The 22,888-nt window shown below is 41.2% G+C and overlaps 1 protein-coding gene across 2 annotated transcripts in view; it reads right to left on the bottom strand.

Annotated features, from left to right (window-relative positions):
• The window catches only part of LOC120449693, a 61,734-nt gene extending 40,470 nt beyond the window's left edge, over nucleotides 1-21,264 (bottom strand). For both annotated transcript variants that reach the window (XM_039632309.1, XM_039632310.1), the window contains exon 1: nucleotides 20,660-21,264. The gene's annotated coding sequence lies outside the window, so the exon portion shown is untranslated. The remainder of the gene's footprint in view (nucleotides 1-20,659) is intronic.
• Between the last annotated feature and the right edge of the window lie 1,624 nt (nucleotides 21,265-22,888).

The following is a 22,888-nucleotide window of genomic DNA, read 5'->3' as shown; positions in this document are numbered from 1 at the left end:
GAAGCGTTTTAGCTGCGAACTAAAACAAAAAGTTGTTTGCCATAATTAAGACTTGGCTTTTGGCTTAGGCCCGAGCTTCAGTTAAGTGTTATTAGTTGGAGCGTTTCTTTTTTTTCGGCCATTGTGTTGCTGCGTTTCGGGTGGCGGATGTCGCTGGGAAGGAAGTTGCCAAGGAAGCGCAGCAGGATGGCGGTCAGGATGAGGATGAGGATGAGGAAGTAGCGGCGACGGCGGCAAAGTCGTTGCACTTGTTAATTGCCGCACCAGACTTCACATTTTCCCACCCGCACACGCACTCCGCGGCGGCCAAAGTCAAACAGTTTTGTCCTCGGCCTAGGACCACCTGCTTGGCCTGCACTGAGAGAAATTGTGTACTACAAAATTATGATTCTGATACTGTGCATCTTTCACCTAATCGTTATTCCACAAATAAGCTTTGAGCTTCGGTAAACTCACAAACAGGAAAATAATTACTTTGAATGTATATCTATAAGTATTAGTATATCTATAAGTATATATAGGGTGTTTTTTTTAGAGGTATAGAACTTTAAATTGCAATAAAACAACGATGGATTATTCGATTGACATGAATTTTATTGACATGAAAGATAATCTTGTGGCATTACATTTTAAATATGATTTCTGGCATATGACCGCCACGGCTGGCTCGGATGTAGTCCAATCTGGACGTCCAATTTGCAATGACTTTTTCCAATATTTGGCCGTATATCGGCAATAACACGGCGAATGTTGTCTTCCAAATGGTTTAGCGTTTGTGGCTTATCCGCATAGACCAATGACTTTACATAGCCCCACAAAAAGTAGTCTAGCGGTGTTAAATCACAAGATCTTGGAGGCTTATGAAAAATCGGGAACAACAGCAATCTCGTTTTGGGCCCATTCGACGAATCTACGCCTTGCTTGATGATCGTTTGGTTTCAATTCTTGCACGAGTTGGATTTTGTAAGCACGCATGACGAATTGCCAAACCAAACTGAGAATAAATCACTTGACAGCTGTTAAATCGGTCGCCATCTTGAACAGTAATGCCAACTTAAAGTTCTATACCTCTAAAAAAAACACCCGTTATAAGATACATTTTCTCTCAGTAGTGTTGTGGTATTGTTTGGGGCCACGTAAATCATTAAATGCCGAATGGCCGAATGGCAGCGAAAACATTTGGCGAAATTTCAGGCACCAGTGAAGCCTGAAACAAAGGAATACATTTAATAGGAGTATTTCCTTTTTTATACACATTTTTTCGCTTGAAAAACTTCCCCAGGAGCGGAAAGGATGGCAGGAGGCAGTGGAAGGAGCCAAGGCGGGAAACTTGCAGCAGGCGACTGGTTTTTCTCTTTTTTCTCTGTATTTCTGTATTATTTTTTTTTTGTTTTCGCCAGCGCGACTTTGGCTGTTATTAGTCGGCGGCTGCACGCGAATTTGCTTTATTTCTGCCGGTTGTTTTGTTGCTGGCGATGCAGCAACCAAAATCCAATTAGCTGCTCAAAAAGTTTTGCAAATGCGCGCAGAAAATTTAATTAATGTTGACACAAGTTGAGGCGAAATTGAATTCAGTTTGCAGCGGCGGCAGGAGAAAGCCCGTTTGATTGCCGATAAATATGCAGAAAAAAGCTGAATATTCTGATCGGTGACCTTACACCACTTGAACTTTGCTGGCGGTAAGTTGAATGAATAGGGTATAAGCAGATTTAAATATGTACCGATTTAACTATGGAATATAAATATAATAAGCCTATAAACTTGGTTTAAAAATGGGTATCAAATTGCTAAGTGATTTCTCTTTGCCATCAATTTGCAAAGCACTTTTGCGAACCAATTCCGCAGCATTTTGTTGACCAGGTCACCTGTCACTCGGGCCAGAAAAAGCCGGCCAACAACAATCCACCATTAAACGTGGATGAGCAGAGACCAAGTCAATATCTCAAACCAGCAACGAATGTTAACCAGACCCCAGTTCACCCAAAAAGAAAAGAATAAAACGCAAAAATAGAGCATAGCCAGGTGCGGGAAATTCAATTGGACTTCTTTTTTTTTTTTTGTTTAACCATGGGGCCAGGCCACCAAAATGGACGCGGCCGCAGCTTTTCAAGCGTTAAAACATAAAAATGTCATTAACACTCAACAGATTTCTGGTGCGCCAACGGCCAAAAGCAACAAACGCGCAACAACAAACGGCTTAAATGGCCAATAACAAATTGTTGCAAATGTTCGTTGCAAAGAGGTATACGAAAAATATAAAAAAAAACGAAGTACCAAAGAACAGGCAACGCAAAAGTTTTTCCTTTTAGTTTTTTTCCAAGTGCTTTATTTTATTTTGTTTGTCGGCTGTTTAGGTGTAGACTTAAATTTATTTGACGCTTAAAACCGAGCTGCAGACAAGAAAATGACACAGAAACCGAGTTTAAGCCAAATTGCGAATAGCCGGGCTCGCCGCAGCTCATTGGAGGTCGTTTATTGTCGCCGGGCCAAAAAGAAGGTGGTTGTGACTGGGGGCGGGATTGGGTATCATTTACGCCATAATTTTTCCCAGGCGAAATATTTTCCTTAATGGTTTTTAATGAGCGGGTTCGAAAGTGTCCGAGGTGTTGAGAAATACGCCTGATTTATAGAATCTGTAGTCTGTATTTTACGGCGGTACCCGCTCGCAACGATCTCACTAAAATTTTGTTGGGCGTTCCTAGGCAACCTACATAGAGTTCGGTAGGTGTTCCCATCCAATCTGCGTCAGCACCATCGATCGTTAATAGATTTGATTTCGCCGAGGAAAACGATCCGAAAATTGGGAACAGCTTTAGGACGTTCGGTTTTTGGGGCGTTTCGCGAAAGTGTGGCTGGCAAGTGAGGAAAGTTTTGGCCATCTGCAAATTGTGGGTATTAGATTTTGGGATTACGAAATTTACTTTGACCTTGATTGCTTGAATATCGGAAAGTTATTGTGTTGGTAGAGTTAGAGAACTTTTCTATTCTCTGTAATATGCTTATCATCACTTAACTTCCACTGCTTAAGTAGCTTTTAAGTTGTGAGTTCCCCCATCTAAAGGGCGACCCTTAGTTTCCCATTCACTTTTCTTCTTTTCTTGCCTCTCTTTTATGAGTGTGTCCCCCCTTGAATTTTCCAATGGCTGCACAATCGCCCAAAAATCTGATTTTGAACCCATCTCATGGCAGTTTCATTCCTTTCCCATGGCCTGGGCCCCATATCACCTGCCTGGTCGACTTCCTTCGGCCCCCAATTACACCACTGATTGCCTGCTAACTGTTCACATCCTTATATGACTACGTGTTGACAACAAAATTAATTCAAATTAGCAGAGTGAATAAAAACGAAACCATTCGAGAGGAGATCCAAGGTTAGCACAATTTCAACAGCTCTCGCTTTGCGTGTTGTAGCCAGCTTTTCTCTTCTTTTTTTTTTCTTTTGCAGCTGCCCAGCAAATTAAAAATAAAGTACCCACAGCTTGTATCCATATAGCAACAATAACCGAGAACAACGATGGATAATTGGATTTGCCTGAGCTCGAGATCCCGCTTGATCTGGATTCTGAATAATAAAACGTGCACTTTATTTTATTACAACCTGTGGACATAATTGGCACAGGTTTGGTCGGGCTAATCTCCCATACCCACATCCATATCCATACCCATACCCGACTCCGATTCCCACCCTTTTGCCAACAATTACCCCGCTGCTTTTGGCCAGGTGAGATGATTAGCTGCAGGTGAGTGACGGCAAACAGTGGCTACCAACTATCTATCGCCCATGTCGCTGCTGCCAAAGTGAGACATTAATCTCAGTTAGGTTTATCTTTGATGCATAATAAATGAGTCGCTTTTGGCCGGACTAAAAGCAGCTATTTATTATTAAAGGCGGCTACTCAAAAAAGCCAAATAGAGTGGCGGCCTACGGTCCGGTGATGGCGATCTTATTAACCCAGTTCCCCTAAAATATGGCCAAAAAGGAAGCACCAAAATCAACATCTGCAGCAACTTGAATACGTCTTGTGTTTGCATTTGCATTCATTCCTGCCGGATTTTCGTTTCCTTTTCTTTTCACTTGCCACCCAAAATACAAAATAAAAAAATGTTAAAAAACGTGATAAAAAGGGGAAAAGAAGAAAATCTGCTCATGCACAAAGTAAACATGGCGAAATAAGAGAGCAAAAATTGCAATCACTTTCGGCCAAGTCCACAGTCTCAACCCTGAGCAAACAGCCGCCAGCATCAATCTTCTAATGCGTTCAACAATTTTTTGCGCTGCTCCAGCACTTCTTTTTACCCCAATGTTAATTTTCCCTCTTCCACTTTGGCGTTTTTCGGTGTTTACATTTAATGTGGAGAGTACCCTTTTCGATTGTGGCTATAACGACGGCTCTAAGTTATAAATCAGTTGGTACGAGGCATACTACAAAATATAACCATTTTATGTAACCCAATAAGAAAATCGTATGATAACTACAAGATACATCAGTATTTAACAAATCTATATTATATTTCAGATACTCTATTTCAGATACAAGACATGCTAAATATTTCTCATATTTTCCTAAGGATCCATGAGTTCCTTCCAAAGAAGGATAGGGTGCTTTTATGTTCGTACTTGAAAGTTTCCCTGCCCTGTCTTGTCTGTTAAAGATTTTTCACTTCTCTGGCCTGCCGAAAACAGATTTCTGTGCCACATTTTGGGGAGCCAGAGAGCCGAATTGACTTGTTGTCACGCCCCCTCATAACCTGGCCCCCTTTGGCGATCCGAAGCGATCCGTTCCGTTCCGATCCAATCCCTTGCCTGTGACAGCGACATGCAAATTTATGAAAGCCGCTTGTGTTCCTTTTCGTATTGTTGTTGCACTGCATATCGTGTATTATTTTGTTGTTGTTTTTATTGTTGCTGTTATTGTTGTTGTTGTTTATTGATGCCGTTGGCGGAACGGCAGAAACACGCCACTTCGACCGAAGAAGTTAAAGCCGGGGGTATCTTGGGGCTTTGAGCTTGTTTTCGTGCGGAGCACGTTGTTAATAATTCGCTCGCATTACGCGCCGATCTCGAGGAAGATGTCGTCTTAATGACTTCATTAATATTGGATAAAACACAGCGCATTTGGTGGGGCTAAAGGGGGTGGCAAGGGAAAAGTGCAACCAAAGCAGGCCAAAAAGGAAATGGCAAATGCAAAAAGGAGTCCGCCAAGAAGTTCGCGCTCAATTGCCAGAGTGCCAAAAACCCCAAAACCGAAATGCTTCACTTGCTGCGATTCAAGCTGAAGTCGCTTCACCTCTTCAAATTTTTTTTGTTGCCATTTCCGCTGGGGTCGCAAATTGATGAGACAGCAACAATAGAGCTGCCTTTCTCTGTCTCGCCGTAATTAAAATTAATTCGAAACCCAAGCCGGTAAATCAGCGAGATAGCAAAACGCTTTGGGGAATTGTACACCTGATCAACGCGAGGAGCGGAAAATGTATTTAATATTAATTACAATCATGCTGGCTTAGTGCTAGATTTATTGTCTGATAAATTGGCTGATGTGCGTTCTACACAGTTGCAGATACATAATTTAATAAGCGCTATGATTAGCCATATAGCACTAAAGTTGTCGATTAAAGATATAAACCATGACAAAATGTTATTACAAATTGGTTAGCTTCCCTGCGGCTTTCCTCAATTATTAAATGTGTATGGTTAAAGTTTTGGCCAACGCATCTACGAGCTTCAACATCTTAAGTTTGCTTCTCGTTTAGTGCGCGCTCAATTTCAGCGGTTTTAATTTAATAAACTCCCTCCCCACATTTTCAACTCAGCTGCATTTTCCTGGTATCAAAGCCATAAAACTTATAATGCACCATGGCAATATACACATCATCATCATCTGCGCGCTGCAGCTGCAAACTGAATCAGCAAAAGTGGAAGCGGTGGAGCGGCCTTATGTCACATCCGCGTGACGACATCAAGGCGAAATTAAAATAGCGACATTTTATTGAGTTGTCAGTTGCATGGAGCACATGCAAATGCAACAGGCCACGCCCCCCACAGCATCCTACCGCCTCCCCCAATCCACCCATCACAGCCAGTTCTGCCAGCCCACTTGCAGAACACACCCAAAAAAAAAAAAAAAAAAAAATGGGGAAAAAAAGAAGTAAACTGCGAAGCCAAAAAAGAAAATAATTCATGCCACGGAGTAGAGGCGACACATGTGTGTGAGCCAAAGGATGAGGTGCTGATATTGCAACGCCCCACAGAGCAGCCTGCCTATGTGGGAAACACCAGGAGAAATGCACTTCCAAGTAAGCTAGCTATATCAAATTAACCAGAAAGTTAAATATGAGTCATGAAAGCAAATAATATGGCCTATAATATCGATAATGTTTAAGATTATACACAGGTCCCTTACATATGTATATTATAAAGCATTATTGGCTCTTGTGTAATATTTAATATTAATTAATATTTTTTAATTTAAAGAACAATTAACTAGTATATCATGCCTTTTTCCTGTGTTTTCGTTTCCAGCTCCACACATCCTCACATCAAAGACTACGATTTTTAATTCACAAAATATACCAATATTTATGCCCAACCACGATTGTGGGCGTCAACCGCTCCCACGTTCGCAGTGGGTGTGGTCACCTGTAGATTTATATCCGCAGTTATTTTCTGCCAGTGCAGAGTTTATTTGTTAACCCTCGTGAGGGCAGGCGAACATTTCGCATAATTTGGCAGAAATTAAAAACGAGGGTAATATTCATATATATAACCATGTACGCGCCATATAATATCCATATCCATATGCATATACTTGATCATACATATATATATATGTATATATATAGGTATGTAGATCCGCATGCCTGCCAAACAAAAGAAGGGCGTTGAAATTGACACCTCCAGTGTAAAAGAACAGAGCCGGGGGAAAAAGGCGAGAAAAGGAAAAGCAAATAAAGGCCGCTGAAATAAAAACCCTTTTTTCGACAGGCCAACGAGAGGAACTTGGTCGGTGCGTCCTGCTGGCTTTCTAAAAAGTTCAGCGAAATATTCACACTCATGTACTAGCACACTTTAGTAAAGCGGAGTACGTGAGGGTAGATAGAATATTTCTAAGGTTGTTTCAAAATTATAAAAGTTTTAAGAAGCTTAACATACATATATTAAATACACCCTTGTAACTCAATTTAATTTTTATTTGGCTCACGAATCCTATTATTATTTTATTAAGAATCCAAGTATTTTATTTGGTCCAAGAATCAATTTTATTTAGGCTCAAGAATAGTCTATTTAGATGTCTTAGATAACTTTAAAGCGCCGTATGAATTAATTAGCATATTTTTGTGAACCTTTTTTCATATCTTAAATGCTAAAATTTGAATTTCCTGTTCCGAAAATGAGTGTTTCCCATCCCTAGCCTGCATTCTCCTGATGAACGACGCACGTCTGGTGCGGACACACTTTGGCAATTCATTTAATTATTATTTTATAACGCACACACTCTCACCTTCCTGCACACGGACACGTAGTGGGTACACACGCACACAGCTGCATGATAATAAAGAGGAAAACGACCATAAAACGCTCGCACAAAAGTGCCAGGAAACTTGTGTAATTCATATCGCATAAAGCCAAGGGGAAGACAGCTCATCAGGGGGCGGTGAAAGAGGGGTTGGGGAGGGGGCGGCACAACCGCAAGGCACAACTGACACACACAGATAGCCACCAGCACACACATATATATATTTTACATGGCTTTGACAATCGAATGCGAATGCGAATCCGTTTCATCGTTCGCGTCCCTTGGCCATATCAATTGCACTGCGGCCGACAACGTTTGGCATTCTCTCCTCTTTTACCTTTAGTTTTTATTTCACTTAACTTTTTTTTTTTTTGATTTTGGTACGAAAACCACAAAATTACATTGAGTTGGGGCTGCTGCTGCTGCTGTTGGTGGTGTTGGCCCAAAGCCGAAAGCCGAAAGCCAAAAGCCCACAGCCCAATCGCAATCTCAACTTATCGCCGGCTCTGGTCATGTTAATTTTTAACCTCAGGCTTCAGCCGAATCGAAAGCTGATCGTATAAAATTACGCCTGACAGCGGACGCAGAGCGGTTATGTGGCCGAATCCGGGGGATTCATGGACTCTTGGTGACTAGGGGATCTCGGATCGGAGAACGGGGATCGGAGATCAGAGCTGAACTGAACTGAACGGAGCTGAACTGAGAACCGCAAAAGGTGACACTCCGATGGTTTGGGCCGCTCCCCTGTCGCTGTCACTATATATAGATTACATATAGATATCGTACAGTTGCTGATCTCTGGCTGACTCTTTGGCTTGTTTGTCGGGGTGGAAAGTAAAAGTAGCTGCTTGTGTTTATATTGGTTATTCTGGCGCACTGATGCGTATTCTGGCAATAGCTTTCCGGGGGTTCTCAAGGAGTACAGAACACGAAATGCCTTTAAATTCCTTAAAAGCGCCCCTCTCTGCGCTTCTCAACATGTTTAAGTACTTGTCATCACAATTGTTTCATGTCCTGCATTTGTTTGGCTATTTTTTAGGGGAGAGTAATGGCTAAATAAGACAAAAACCTCGTTTAATTAAAACCACTAATAAGCTGAATAAATAATCTGATATGCAAGCCCCGCGGGAAACTTTCACCCGCTGCAAAATCCTCTTTTGTAGCTCTCTAATTAACTTCTACCCCGTGGAAAATGCGGGAAATCTTTCCATCAATTTGCACGCAACTTTGCCAAATATGGCGAAACAAATGTGTGCCGCCATCAAATGCGTAGGGTGTGCAGTCTGGTATTGTGTTGGCCAACCCAAATAGCGAATACCGAAATCGCTGTGGGAATTAGCTGAAGAAACCAATGGCCAAAAGGCTTGGAAATTTGCGTGGGAGAGCGGTTACAGTTGATCGTTGACCGTTAAAGGGGATGACTGGACCGCCTGTTGATTTGCCAGCGATCAAAGACAACATAAATTGGGCAATAAAAATAGATTTGGTTGCCATAAATATGGAGCGGGTAATAAACACAAAATGTGACACAATCAAAACGGCAAGCGGCTCATTTATTGATAACAGTTGGAGACCAATCAACCAGTTGGCCAGAACGACTATTGGCCAAAGGCCTCCGGAGATTGGCCAGCAACCGGTTGGCCAGCAATCGTTGAATATCTTACTGGTACTGGGCGTGTTTAGCATTTCGATTTCTATTTTTTTTCTTTATTCCTGTTTTTATGGCGCCAGCTTTAATAAGCATAAATAGCATACTTAATTGACAAATCAAAGGCAATTTGATAAATAAATGAATGGCAAGGCGCACGCAAATCGAATCGCATAGAATGCAGCTCAGACTTTGCTAAATAAGAGTCACTTTGACTAATGAATCAATTTAGCCGGCTCCCGCCAAACTCAATCATCATGAAGTTCCTTATGCCCGATGAGCAGGCATGACTGTCTGATTATCGCATACCCCTCAATCGCATACCCCTTCGGACTGCGAACTAAGTTGAGTTGATTAGGGGAGCCCATTAATGGACACAGCTCACAGGATATGGGATACAAAGACTGTCCCAGACAGTTCACATGACGTCTCTGTTTGTTTGTTTGTTCGCTTCAGCCTCTCCCTTCAAATCTCTTCTTTTTAGTCGACGTTCCTCAATTAATTGCAGCAAGGCAACATAAAACAAAAACACAAACGAACAAAATACAAAAAAAAAACAAAAAATTCAGAAAAACGAGTAAACACACAAGTAAAGCCAAATGAAATCAACGAACCCAGGCTGGCAACAAAAGCAAAAGCTTAAGCTAAAGTTGAAATATACCGTTTAATGCCCAATGGCCACGCCTACTTTTCCCACACTACACCAGCCAGCCAGTCATGGTGGGCGGGGGGCAAGGGGGCGTGTGTGCGACGGGGGTAAGTTGGGGAGTTGAGGGAGGTTGGGAAGAGGAGCGCTTAAAAATGCGTAAAAGAGTCAACTTTGACTGCAAACTGCAATGGGATGTTGTTTGAGTTGTTGTGATACCCTGTAGCAGGAAGCTCAGAAAGGGTATAAATGGTGAGAGAAGTGGAATGGACTTTTTATTAATAAGACCTGGTACTTTTGTTAAATGAAGAAGTATGTATTACGAATGCAATCAATTGATATTATTTAAAAATATAAGAAGATATAATTTTAAAGTTGCAAAGTATAATTTTGTTTTGTTTCTAAGAATATGATTAGCGTAGTATTTCAATAACAACTATTATTAAATTTTTTTTTTTTATTGAAATATTTTTTAAGACATTAGAATTAGTTTAGTCTGCAGTACTCTTATGTCGATTTCTCATTTGCACCCCTACTCTAGTTGCTATGCAGTTTTAGCTTCACTTTTAGCAAAATGCAGTTTGTTTGCGCTATGTCTGTGTCTCCGAGTTGATTGCACCACCACCAGCAGCAGCCACCCCTTGCACCACATGCACCACTTGCACCACCCGCCGCACCCAACTGCACTCCTATTGGAAAACTTGTCGTTTTATGCCACTGATTAATAAATGAAAAGTTCTATCCAAGAAGCAGCTACATTCTTGCTGACTTTCTAGTTTCGGAAAATGTGCCAGTGCTTCAACTTTTTTTTTTATTGTATTTTGTTTTTGACAATGAAATTTTTGTAACATTGATTTTTAATTGCCCCGTGAAAGAAGTGCTGAGCAACACACGAATTTTGTGCAACTTATTATTTGATTTTTGCCAAGTCAAGAGCAGACGCCGGATTTGGTCATTTGAGAAGATCACGAAAAGTACTGGAGTTATGTAGGTAGGCACGTGCCGGAAAAATCGCACCTAACTGGCCGTCTAATAAACAAGTTTGCTGGCCAAGAAACGCGTGCTTCCCCTCATTTAGCTCCTTTTTCTTATATATATATATATTTTTTTTTTTTGCTCTCCGTGGGCCGCATTTTCCAGCTGCCTGGCTAATCGGTTGCGTAATCTTAAACGCGACGCGGCAATTGAAATGGATTGCGGTGTCTTCGCGTTTGGCTTTGGCTACCTGGAGAATCGGCAGCTGCCAGTGGCGTCTCCCCCCATTCCCCATTCCCCATTCAATATATGTGTTTAGATACGAGTAAATGGCTTTTTCGAGGGAGTTGCGAAGCCTGTGGCCAGCTGTGTTTTGGCCTGTCAATGGGTATGACCCACAATCGATGCTCAAATTTCATTGCATTTTCCCCGTTCATTTTTGCTGGAATTTGTTTTCATTTCTGCGCCACACATGTATGTGCATATATATATATATATATATATGTTTTTGTAAAATTAATTTTACGCCTGGCCGTCTTAACGCCATCCAGTCTGGCATGCTGGTGTATCCATGCTGGTGTGTGGCAAGAATAGTTGCAGGCAACTGCAGCTAATTGCAGCCAGTTGCAAAAATAAAGACAGCAGCGGATTAAGGCAGCAGTTGCGTTGGGATAATGTCAGGGAATCGGGGGAATGAGAGGGGATCGGAGGTTGGGGAGAATGTTGCGCCGTAGGTCATCATAAAAACATTATGGGGCGGCGCGCAAAAAGCAAACAAAAGCAGCAAAGTTACACCGAAGGAAACAAGATGTGCGAAGAGAAAGTTTATCGTTGTGTTTAAGAAGAAGAGACTAAAAATGTATTTTAACAAAATCTTTAAGTAATAAATAAAATATGGCAAAATATAAAACATTTTTAGAAATACATCAATAGATATTCTTTTCTTACCTAAAAAGTTAAACTTTATTTGGGACGTTAAAAATGTGTTTTTTTTTACTGCCGGCTAATTACTAATTTCTTCTGTTTGGTGCCACTGCAACTGGTGGAATTTTTCAAAGGAATTGCACCGATAGCAGCAGCTGCAGATGGCGTTGTCACTGCTGCAGTTTGACAGGGCAACATGCGAGATTTTGATGAGCTCGCCTGTCCCCATTCGCGGCTCCAGCTTCAGCTTCCAGTACCCCAGTACTCATTCTATAGTCATGCCCATGCCGATCCCCCAAACCCAACTCCATCTCCATCTCCATCCGCATCCATATTCCCTGTCCAAGCCCCATCTCTCACCCACATCTCCCATTCAGACCTCGCACTCCCTTGGGCATGACGAATGTGGAGTCTCTTGGGTGGGTGTGTTCATGGGTTCTCTTCTCATCTCGGTGCCTCCATAGGTTTTTTTTCTTCATATTTTATTCCATACTATTTTCATGTTTTCCTTTTCTTTGCAGAAAGGTCAGGTTGTTGTATTGCCTATTGTTGGCGTCACGCCGCCTCAGAGCCCCAAGTTGCCAGTCCAAGTTGCCAGCGTGCGAACACGTTTCGCTTGAGGATTGGAGCGCACAGGTGTCTTGGCTCCACGTTGGACCCCTATTTCCACTGACCACCGAAAGGCAAAGCTGAGCCAAAACCCAGGTCGTCGGTGATTGGCTTTTAGCCGCTGTCGCCTGTCAAAGCTGGCTGGCGTTTTTGGATTTATTTTTAATAAAACTGATGTCATTTATTGCTGTACGTTTATTGTTTATTGTTGCTAAATGGCTGTCGAAGAGGCACGAACATTCTAAGCCATGCTATACCCACATACATTACATATATATATAAATAAATATATATATTTTTTTCGCGTGGGCTGGCGTGAGATTGTGACTACAGGGTGTAACGAGATACTTCATCGATGTAAGGCAAACAATGTAAAGACTTTACTGTGCGAAACTCGATGTCAAGGGCAGCAGAAACTCTGCGACTCAAATGCTTTGGCAAAAAAGTTACAAGCAATAATTCCAAACTGTCAATAAATTACCATTGAATTCAATTGAGTCTAATAATAAGCTATTGTCTTTAAATACACAAAGTAAACAATTGCTTGTATTTTTATAATATATTATTAAAGTGATTGAATAGCAATTGCTGATCTGTGTATGCTAGCATTAGTCCTATAATAATATGTGCGTAGATCAAGAGTCAAGTGACCTTAAAAATATATATATATATTCTATATTTTTTAACATAGAGATCCTTAAAAAAATCCCAAGGCAAGACAATTCCCGCTCAGCTGGAGCTGTCAGCGTTGAGCACTCCATTCAAGACGTGCTCGTCTCAAAGTAAAAGGAAAGCTCTGCCGCGCTGCACTTGCTGCACTTCAGTTGCAGGCAGCTCGACTGCTCTTCGCGAATATGTATCCATGTGTAGTATGGTGTATGGCGTATCCGTGGGCCACCTTGATGTGTCATCACTTGAGAGCGGTAGCCGGAGTCAGTCGAAAGTCGAAAACAGAACATCTCAATGCGGTTTTCCTTCAGCAGCCGAACGCATTTTGCCAGCCACTCGAGTTCAACGATTATGAGAAATGTGTAACAGACGTGACTTTGATGTTGATGCGCCAACATCCAGACAGTTTGGGAGCTGACAGAAGCTGCAGCTCCTCCGATCTGGAGCAGCTGTCGCATCTATCGATGGCTGCTTGTAATGCAGTTTTAATAGCCGCCAAAAGGCATTCAAAAGCATTCTGGCCCTGACCTTATTTTTGTGGGCCGAGTTTGAGACTCTCGTTTTCCATCGTTTCGATTGCGTGCGTCTGCCATTTTCGCATCCATAATTAAAATGTGTGCGGCAAGTGGCAATTTTTAATTACACCAGATAAACTTTTTCATAACCATCAACCATCGTAGTTCGAGCCCCAAAGAGCTACAAAATGTGCCGACCACCCGGCGTGGACTCATCGAATATAAATACGAGGTAGCAGCTGAGGATCGCCGGAGGCGACTATTAAACTTTTGTTAATTATCGCGATAAGGCAACAAGTTGTTGGCGCTACAGTTGGAACTGCCTCGGATGTTTGATGCCAGCTGCCTCTGTATATTCATATTTCTTGTTCATATCTTGTACGTTTTTTTGTTGTTCGTATTGATTATGCTGTTGGCTTTGATGTGCCGGTGTTTGAGTTTCAACTTTAGCCCCAGCGATGGCTAATTGAAATGCACAGAGATGAAATCTGTGCGATGATTGATGGTGCAGCCGTAAAGATGTTTACATTAAAACAACTGACTATATATTGGAAAAAATGGGGGAAAACTACTATATATTGACCTCGATTTGGAAAATCGAATCTAATGGGTCTTTACTTATATTTTAATAATCATATTATATTATAATCATTAACATAGCATTGTTACTAATTTAATTGTTTATAAATGGATTGTGAAATGTGGATTCATGTGGGCATGAATACATTTATTTTAACAAGTTTGTTTGGCATTGTGCAACTTTCCTAACCCCTGCATCCGCCTTTCAACTTTAACCTCTTCGCGCACTTTTCTCGCTTTTGGCGACTAATTGAAATGCATGGTGGCATAAATATGAAATCTTCTAATTGGCTGCAATCGTCGCTGTTAGTGCATTTTGTCTCTTATTTTTTTTCTGTTTTTTTGCTATTGTGGCACGTTGTCTGGCATGCAGTTACCTGCATTCGATCCCCCATCGCACCTGACCCCGCCATAATCCGTCCGCCGACGGCATGCACTTCCTTTTTGGGCTCTTCCATCGCCGCAAAGACGACGCATAGAAATTTTCTTTATAAATCAGTTGTTGTAGCTGCAAGTTGAATGTTGTTTTGTTGTTTTGTTGTTTTGCGGTTGTTCGAACGTTCAACGCTCGCCGGCTTGGTGAAAAGCCGCAAAGCAGCAGAGCAGCAAAGCTGAGAAGCAGCCAAGCAGTACAAGCAAAGTACAAAGCAAGTTGTTAAAATTCCTGTTTAAAGTTTTGTACGCACATGCAATGGCCTCGCCAGCTTCCTCTGGCCCTCATACCCAATCCCTCCTAGCCAACTTCAAAGGAAGCTGCTGATGCTGATGCTGATGCTGCTGCTGCTGCTGCCGCTGCTGCATGTTTGCATTAAAGACGCATTTTGTTTGCCCAGCAGATCGGAGAAACGATGACGACGACGACGACGACGACGACGACGACGACGAGGATGATGATGAGGACGTCCGCAGCGTGTTAGAATACACAACATGTAAGCCAACAAAACAGTTGGGGCCACTCATAATCAGGTTTTAGCCACAAACTGAACTGAGCTGAGCTGCGCTGAGGCTTCTTTCTCCGATGGCCGGATTGGATTCGATCCGTGGTCCCTGCATAAAGGGAGTATTGGACACAACATCGAATCCGAACAGCCAAACAGCCAAACAGTGTCGGCGGCTCTTGGGCTTATTGCCTGCGCATGATTGCACAAACGAGCAGCCGCGACTAGGCACAGGCACAGTGGCCTGGGAAACTATCTACAAAAATATGAGATACTAGTACCTAGGTATTTTGTAAAATCTTTAGCAAAAAAGGTCTAAAGCTTACGTGCTAAGCGGAAAATCTGGCTTTAATATCAGCATGTTATATTACATCAAAACTTTATACCATAGTTTTGAGTCGCAATAAAAACTTGGTTTTGAGTGCATTAAAATGTTTAATTTTTTGTACAAGGAAGGTTATTCCCATTACCTTAGCTTAGTAATGAAAACTTGGTAATCCAAGAGATATTACCATCCCACAGTGACTTGGCCGCCGATAGCGTAACTCTCAGGTGGCCCAAAGTTTGAGAATAGCCAAGAAATCGACTGGGGCGGGACGCTTTTGGCCGCTTGGGCTAACTAAACAATTATGGCAACGGCTTGGCGATCGCCCAGCGACAACGTCTGCAGAGGACAACAACTTCGATGATGAGCATGAGGATGAGGATGAGGATGCGGATGATGATGATGATGAGTGTGGATAGACTGGAGCAGGGACTTGGGGGATAAATGCAGTTGGGTGTGCAGGGTGGAGGGAGAACTGAAGCTCTGTGCGCTGTGGCACATCCTCCGCTCGTCCATCTAACTATCCTCGTATCTATGCATCTATACTTATTTGTATTATTTTGCTTTGTTTTCACTCGCCCGGCATTCAGTTTCTCAGCTGCCTACACAGAACAAAATGAACTGGGAAACTATTTTTTAAGTTCTTAAGTTAAATTCTTAAATTCTTAAGTTTACCTATGAGAAATGGGATCTTATTTAATATATTCATTACTGCTTATTTAATAAGGAGATATAAAACTATATGTTTCTTTTATACTTATATAATGTAAAAATGTATTAGTTTTTGTGTAAATTTGTTGCGCGGTGTGCGATTTATCCCCTCACTCCCTCTATCCCGCTTTCTGTTGATTTTTTGCCATTGTTGGCTTTTTGTTTTATTTATAGTTAGTTTGGATTTAACACTCGCTTGTTTAGCCAGCTTGGGTTACCTCCGCCCAACATCTCTGCATCGCATTGCTGATGATGCCTGCGAGCTTAAAATCGTCATAAATGCATGGTTACCCACACAAGAGCAAAATGTATAAAGAAACACACACTCGCAGGATGCAGACGATGCAGGGTAATTGCAGCAGCGAGGGCTGCTTTAGAAGTTCTCAAGGATCTTGTGGTATCTCAATCCGCTGGTAATCTGGCAGAACTATCGCAGAAACCGCCGCCACATCTGTCTCATTCATATGGAGATGGAGCCAAATGCAAGCGAGTTTATGTGTTTTAGTTTTTATTTTCCTCATATTCGAGTTGCGTTTTTGTGGCTGCTTTTCTTTAGTTTATTCCGTGTGGTTGTATTTTATTTAGTTTTCTTTTCTACCCACCCCTTTGTTTTTTGCAGTGCCAGGTTTTTGTTGCGGTTTTCACGTGTTGCTATTTCTGCAAATTTTTTTTTTTTGCGTTTCTTGGCAATTTGTTCTTGTGTTTTTGTTGTGACTACTGCCATGAATAAGCAGCAAAATAAAAATATAAACAAAAACACCCGCCCCACCCACTGACCCTCCTGCTTCTTCTTCTTCTTGTTCAGCTGCCGGCGATTTCTGTGCTAATAATTCAGCATTTGTTTCCATTTTTTTTTTTGTTCTGTTTGGAGTGACTTTTTTGCGTAGCTCTATGTTGCGCTTGTTTTTAGCTACTTTTTTGTGTTTGCTTGTGTATTTTTGTCATTGCCAGCTTTGCAAAATTGTTTATATGTTTTTTTTGCCCTTGCCGGCTTTAGTTTGCCCGCTCAAACATTGTAAATTATTTGCTGGTAGCAACATACATAAATATAGATACAATTTATCAACTCGGATGAGTTAGAGCTTAGCCGGCCTCTGTTTATTTATCTTTTGTTGCCTTTTTTCTCTCGCTTTTTTGTTACTCTGTTTTATTTACAGCATCGGCTCGTTTATCAAAGTTTGAGCCCCAGATGGGGACATCATCACTTAATAATATTGACACTTCTATACAAAGAGCACCATACCGAATGGCTCGAATGGCATGGGTATAGAGTTCCCAAAGACGATTACTAGCTGAAAACGATGGCAGAGACACACACAGCTGCCGATTCAAAGATACAGATACACAATCACAAAATTAAGTGATTATGTTAACCGGTTCGATTTTTTCCTCATCGTTGTCTCGGTTTTTGCCATTCGTTCGTTCGGGTACCAAAACAGAAATTTACATCAAAATTAACTTGTTATGTGGGCAACAACAACAGCAGCAGCAGCATCAGCAGCAATAACAAGAACTACGGCGAGGAGCTGAAAACTGAACTGAAACCAAAACTTGGGCCTCCGAGCTGACAGCCTCTTCAAAAGATCTCCATCTCCATCCTCAGCTCCAGTTCTTCTTCTCACAGCCAATCTTGTATAATTTCGAAATTAGAGCTCATCATCAGCCCATATCAAAGTCGTTCTTTGGCGTCGGCGTATTCTTTATTCTTTGTCTCGGTAGATATAGAAAAAGCATTCCCCTTCGTTCACAGATTTGTTTTCATTCTTCAAAATTATCTAAACAGCATAAACTCTGGTTGGTGGAATTTATTTCACAATCATAGATAAGATGAAATTAGCAAAATTTGTATTCATTTTGATTATACAAAAATGTTCGTAGTGTCGATCGAAATGGTATTTGATTAGACACATCCCATAAATTTGGCAAGAATATGTTGCTCATTAAAGGAGCTCATTTTGATCATTTTCATACATTTTAAGTAGGCAGATACAGTTTTGATAAGCTTAGCATTCTAAGTATATGCATTCATTCAACAAATTATTCCATGTATTTGCACATTTTCCATTCGCTTAGATTGAATGTGTCAAATGAATATTAATGTGTTTTAACATATGTAATATATGCCACTACCCAGTTTGTGCCTAAATAGATGTCCCTAACACACTTTATATCGTTACTAGAATATATTAATTAGACTGCAGTTAACTTGTTAGTATAATCCATGTATTCTTGCATTTGGAATTACCTCGCAAAACGATTTTGTGCCCATTCATTTATTAAACCCTAATTGGATTCGTATGGCAAAGTTCTCCCAACAAAAACTCATTATAATATTTGGCCAAGTTAATACAATTTGCCAATGAGCACGTGTAATTAATATTTAACGCAAGTATGTCCTGATTAAGATTCAGAAACTAACTGCTTGGCATAACTTTTTGGCAGCTGCAATTATATCAACCATACGCCGTGTTGACTGTGTTGGCAAGGCAAAAGTTTCAATTAAGTGGCAAAGTTCAATTCCCTTACAACAACTGTCTGCTGTCTTTACATATATATATTAATTATAATATAAATGAGCAAGCTCAGCTGAATCCATCAGAATAATGGGCGATAGATAAGGATAACACATTGGATGGCAATAGAAATCTCTAATTAAAGCCTTGACAATAGTTGACAAGAAAAAGCTGGGGGACTTGGACTGCTGGGAAGCCACTAAGCGGCTCACTCTTGGCCCAGACATCAAGATCTGGGCAAACAAAGGTGTCTGGGTGCGGGATGATGGCTGTCTGGGTCTGGTTAACTCAGTGGGGAAGTCGTAGTCGCTACAGCTCCAGCTCCATAGATATTTCACCCTCGTTGAGGCTTGTTTCATTCATGGGCTGTGTTTTGTTTTTCCCTCGTTTTTATTTTACTAGCTACACACATGCGAGGGAAAAAATATGGTATGCAAAAAAAAAAAAAAGGGTTGCCACCAACCACCAAAACCTCACAGAATCCCGGGGAACAAATACTTGAAAAGGGTCTCAAGTTCAAGTGCAGTCTCCATCTTGGGCTTCCTTCCTGCTGAATGTCTAGACTTCCACACCAGACAGACGACGACTAAGACAATCGGCCAGCGGATTTGAATAAACATTAGAGAAAGAAAGAATAAACGACACATGAAAGACACATTTGTTTATGCAAAATGCCTCGGAACAGTGCGAATTATAATAGCCCAGGGCTCATAAATTAAGTCCCCTATTTTGAACCTAAACTCAGAGTTGGGTCGCTGTCTATTGACCGCGAGTGACCGAGTACGTGTTGCAAATTTGTTTCGAAAATCTAAAAATTTGTCGCACGGAAGTCGCCACGTTCGTGAGCTTAGGGCACCGAGTTAAAAGTTAAGAACTGTTGGCTAAGGGCAGCTGCTTATCGGGGTATGCCTCTTGCTGACCTTGTGCTGCTTTTCCTCTTGCACAATCATTTTTTTTGTATTTTCTGTATTTTTTTATGATGTTTATGGCTGTTGCAGCAAGTAACATGGCCTGACTTGGTCACACAAAAGTGGCAAAAAAGTAAATTTGTTTTTCCCCCATTTTGTGGGTTTATATGTTTGTCTGCAGAGAGCCAAGTTTGGCAAAGAAAAAGTTTTGTCACTTTGGAGCTGGCATTGGACATTTAAGCACGTTTAAAGTAAGGGCTCCCACAGCAGAATAATCTCTAGTTGGCAGATAAACAATTATGCGAATAGTTTAGATTGGAGTTTGTTGAGTTGCTTAAATAGAAGGGTCAGAATTTGCTGATAAATGTAATCGAATCTTTTATTTAGGTATCAGTATATGCCTTTATTGTATCTTTTGTATCTTCTCTCGTTTGTTACATACATATATGGCTTTACTTATATATTTCTTTTTTCAAAGTCAAGCAATTAATCTTTGGTACTCTGATTACCACAGCAAGTAGAGTAACTAATGTCAGTGTAAATCACCTGTTAAGTTTTCCGCTCATTAACCGTGATATTACAGCCAAATCTGGACTTAAAAACGCTAAGAACAATAAACAACTGGGCCATTAAATCACGCCCTTGTAAAGTGGGCCTAATGTCTGCGTAGTCATTCTGATGTTGGCCTAGTTAATAATACATTAGTCCAAACATTACACACTCATCGCCGGGCCAATGCCAAAATGTTGGCTATAAGCCATGTAAAACGCCAGTTGAATTGTCAATTTATACGAAATTGTCAACAATTAACATTTAACAAAAGCACACACACACGCGAGAGGAAGTGGAGCGATTTGCGCCAGTCAGATAAGGCCAAAATGCTGTCAACTGTCAAATTTAATCATACCATAAAACGCAGGCTATAAAAAGCCAGCTACGAGATATAAGATACAAGATACAGTGTGCGAGCTGCGAGATGCAAAGCAAAGGAAAACAAAACTGACTGACTGACATTATTTTGGCATGTTTTGAAGCTTATGACAAACGCCAGCTAGAGTTACTTTTTTCGGTGTCAGTGTCATTATCGTGTGAAGTATTTGCATTGTGACTTGCTTTTACTTAGATTCTTTCGATCTAACAAAAGAATTTTCCAGCAGCAATGGCTAATTATCCTGACGGACTTACCTTCACAGTGGACCGCGTCAGTTAGTCTAATGCGAATGGCAGCCGACTTCCGTTTCCGCTGTCCGTTTGGCAGAAAAGTATCCAATTAGATTTTTCCCAAACAGCTGCGCAGGCGTCACCGCGAAAAGGGGGGAAAATTGGCGGGGAAAAGGCGAAAATGCGAAACTTTTGCCACAACTTTTCCCAACGCTGCAGTGATTTTTCAATTTGTTGCTTTGCACTTGTTGTGAATTTTTCATTCAATGGATTTTATGCAGGCAGATGGATTTTAATATTTAATATACTGCTATTTGCTTTATTTTGCATACAACTTTTCTCTTTGGCACTTGAATGGGTTTTAAAAATAAATATTTGCATATGTTAGGTGTTTTTATTACATATATATGTATACTCGTATGTAATTCGGTAAAACCAGGCACTTTTTATAGCACTATTTTCGCGCAATTCGACAAATGGTTTTTTGAATAAAAATGTGTGAATTCCCCAAATGGGACTTGTAATATTTATACACCGGATAGAATGACAGTTGGGCTTTCGCGAAATTCTCGCCGCTGATGGGAATGCGAATTGCAGACGGCCGCGGAAATGCGTTGTACGAACGTCAGAAAGCGCTCAACTTGAACTGAACGCAAAAGTATCTCGAACCGAACGTATCTGAATCTTTTTCCAGCATAAGCGGCGGCAGCGCTGCCGGCGTCGGCGTCGACAACAACATAGCCACGGCGGACCGTTTGGCAAACGGGCCACTCGTTTCCGGCCCGTACCGTTCCACTCGTTCCGCAAACCGGCTTGCGCATGTTTGAGTGCCAGCGGAACGAGTGGCATGGAGAACTGGTTTCGTTTCGAGTGACTTTCGGAGTTAATTACTCAATTATGCTGCAATGCACTCAAAGAAAACGTAGCACTTTATATGAGTAGATCTAGTAGTTGCATTAATTAAGTTTGCTCAGATATGGAATATACATAGGTGGTCGAATTTCAAATGCTTGCACTTGATTTAAGATAGTTTTCAAGTTTGTGGTCGGAATATTTGTGGAATATTTAAAATTATGTTGTTAAGCCTATTTTAAAATGGCTGATGATAAGAATCAATTTCTATTTCAGTGAAAGTGCGTGGAATGCTTTTTTGAGTGTACCCCAAAATAGGCACTTGATATGTGGCCAGTATGTGAGCAAGATATGCAATTTAGTGGTTGTATTTTAGAAATTTATTGTTTTTTATCGGCCAGAGTTCACAGGTAGATGGCAATTGAGATTTTTCACTTCTTTACAATGTTTTAGCGCGCTGGATTTATGGCCGAGGCGTCAATTTGATGAGCGTGTGAAATGCTGGGATGCGAAGGGATAGACTCTGGATTGATGGATCCCGTCGGTCAGGTGGACTCTAATTAGGTTGAGCTACGGATATGACCTCCAATCAACCTGAAATGCTCAGCTGCAATGCAGAGGGAAAAATTCTAGATGTATTTCCTATTTGCTTATAAATCAATGTCTAAAATAGATCCAAGCAGTTATGCAAATATATTATTTGCAAATCAAGTGTACTATATACATATATGTCATTAATTATCTGATGCAACTAAAGTGGCTTTTTGTCAAGTGTAAGTTTTCAACAGCTGTCTTCTCTAAAAATTGCAGTGCTGAGCGTGCAATTCACGTCACAGCATTAACATCCATAAATATTTATGTGACGAACTGGAGTCCTACCATTCCAGGAAGTCCTCATCCTCGTCTTTGGTCCCAACCTCTCCGCAACCCACTCCCTTGGCTAATTTAGTGTTTCTACTCAAATTCTTTCACTTTGCAAATTTGTTACGGTACTTTTTCCGGCTCCTAAGTCAAGCTGGCCAACTCCTCAAGCTTCCAGGCTACAAAAAAAAAAAAAAAAACAAAAAGAAAACGCCAGAGTGCAAGCATATTTATGCGAACCAACGTGGTCTCGCACTTCAAGGCGATGCCGCCGAGTTACAAGGAGGGTATGGGCATGAGAGTACAAGTATCTGTGACAAGTGTCTTTCATTAGCATAAGTAAATCTCGTCGAAATCCTCAAATTTATTTGTCAACACTTGACAATTTCATTGTTGACGTCTCCTCGGCAGGCGCAGCTGTAAACGGGTTGGATGCCACCAGCAACATTTCCAGCCAGCAAATCATGATTTGTGTCTTGCATGTCAGTTTGGCATGGCCAAGCCTTCAACATCTCGGTGCTATTGGTAAAAAGACAACAG

This window comes from Drosophila santomea, chromosome 3L (assembly GCF_016746245.2).
Source record: "Drosophila santomea strain STO CAGO 1482 chromosome 3L, Prin_Dsan_1.1, whole genome shotgun sequence".
Lineage (NCBI taxonomy): Eukaryota > Metazoa > Arthropoda > Insecta > Diptera > Drosophilidae > Drosophila > Drosophila santomea.
The sequence above is the reverse complement of the archived record's forward strand: the minus strand, read 5'-3'. Positions and strand labels throughout refer to the sequence as shown.